Raw genomic sequence first — 1,475 nt, forward strand, 5'->3', positions numbered from 1 at the left:
TGGTGCATGAAACACAAAAGGTTAGTATGCAGGAACAGCAAGTGATCAGGAAGGCCAATGGAATCTTGGGGCTAGACTTTCCATTATTTTTGCATGCAAACCGCCCACTCAACATACATGTTAATCTGAAATGAGGTGTAACACCCATATATCGCCCATTTAGCTACAAAATGGAAAGTAACTCCCATTTCTTGGTAACTTATCGGCAAGTGTTACTTTCGGCATGTACATAACGCCAATAAAAAATAATACAGACAGCCCACTTTTTTTGGACAGAAAGATCAGAATGGGCGACACCAACGCCCATAATATCGCCCAGCATTATTTTTGGCACGTAATTAACACAGAGATTTAATAATATCACGTCGGGGTCACTATTCTTGTCGGGCCGAAATAGCTCAGTTGGGAGAGCGTTAGACTGAAGATCTAAAGGTCCCTGGTTCAATCCCGGGTTTCGGCAATATCTGGTGATTAAACTCGGCGGCTCGTTGGTCTAGGGGTATGATTCTCGCTAAGGGGTTTTAATAATTGAAATGCGAGAGGTCCCGGGTTCAAATCCCCGACGAGCCCTGTCAACTTTTAAGGGGAAGTCCAGAACCAGGGGACACAGTCTAAGGATAAGGGGGAAGCCATTTAGGACCGAGATGAGGAGGAATTTCTTCACCCAGAGAGTGATGAACCTGTGGAATTCTCTACCACAGAAAGTTGTTGAGGCCAATTCACTAAATATATTCAAAAAGGAGTTAGATGAAGTCCTTACTACTAGGGGAATCAAGGGGTATGGTGAGAAAGCAGGAATGGGGTACTGAAGTTGCATGTTCAGCCATGAACTCATTGAATGGCGGTGCAGGCTAGAAGGGCCGAATGGCCTACTCCTGCACCTATTTTCTATGTTTCTATGTTTCTATGCCCAGCCACTATCTTTTGTTGTAAAGATCACATTTGCCGAAACTAATGCCCAGAAAATCGCCCATCATTACTTTCAGCACCTCGCACACATCTCGCCGATATCACTTGCCAAAAAAAACGCCGTGAAAAAGTTGAACTGACCGGAACTACTCACAGTGGCCTGGACACCATTTTCTCCGGACGCATCATTTAAAAGGCTGCTCTGCTCCAACTTCGGGGGAGTTTAGATGTACTTTGGAGGTGTTTTGAGGTGATATGAACATCTGAACAAATATCTTATCATACTGTGGACGATTGGAATTTACATTAGGTGTCTTAGTGGGGACATTCATTGTTTGTGAACAGTCGGTGTAATACTGATAGCTATTGGAATGGGGCCTGTCATTTCTCACCCTCTCTTGATGACCACACATATGCTGCAGACAAGAGATGGCAGAAGGTACATTCGACAGCATCATGTGCCCAATGTAAGATGTGCCAGACTGATGAGCAGGACCAGACGTTACACCCACCGCAAGTACAGAGAGAAGCAGTCTTACCTCAACTTGTCCAACATCACCTGCCTT

At 44.7% G+C, this 1,475-nt stretch overlaps 1 non-coding gene across 1 annotated transcript; it reads left to right on the forward strand.

Annotated features, from left to right (window-relative positions):
• The first annotated feature begins 387 nt into the window (after nucleotides 1-387).
• On the forward strand, nucleotides 388-460 carry trnaf-gaa (transfer RNA phenylalanine (anticodon GAA)). Its single transcript has one exon. It is a non-coding gene; the product is annotated as a tRNA-Phe (tRNA).
• Nucleotides 461-1,475: the final 1,015 nt, after the last annotated feature.

The sequence above is a fragment of the Pristiophorus japonicus genome, chromosome 2 (assembly GCF_044704955.1).
Source record: "Pristiophorus japonicus isolate sPriJap1 chromosome 2, sPriJap1.hap1, whole genome shotgun sequence".
Taxonomy (NCBI): Eukaryota; Metazoa; Chordata; class Chondrichthyes; family Pristiophoridae; genus Pristiophorus; species Pristiophorus japonicus.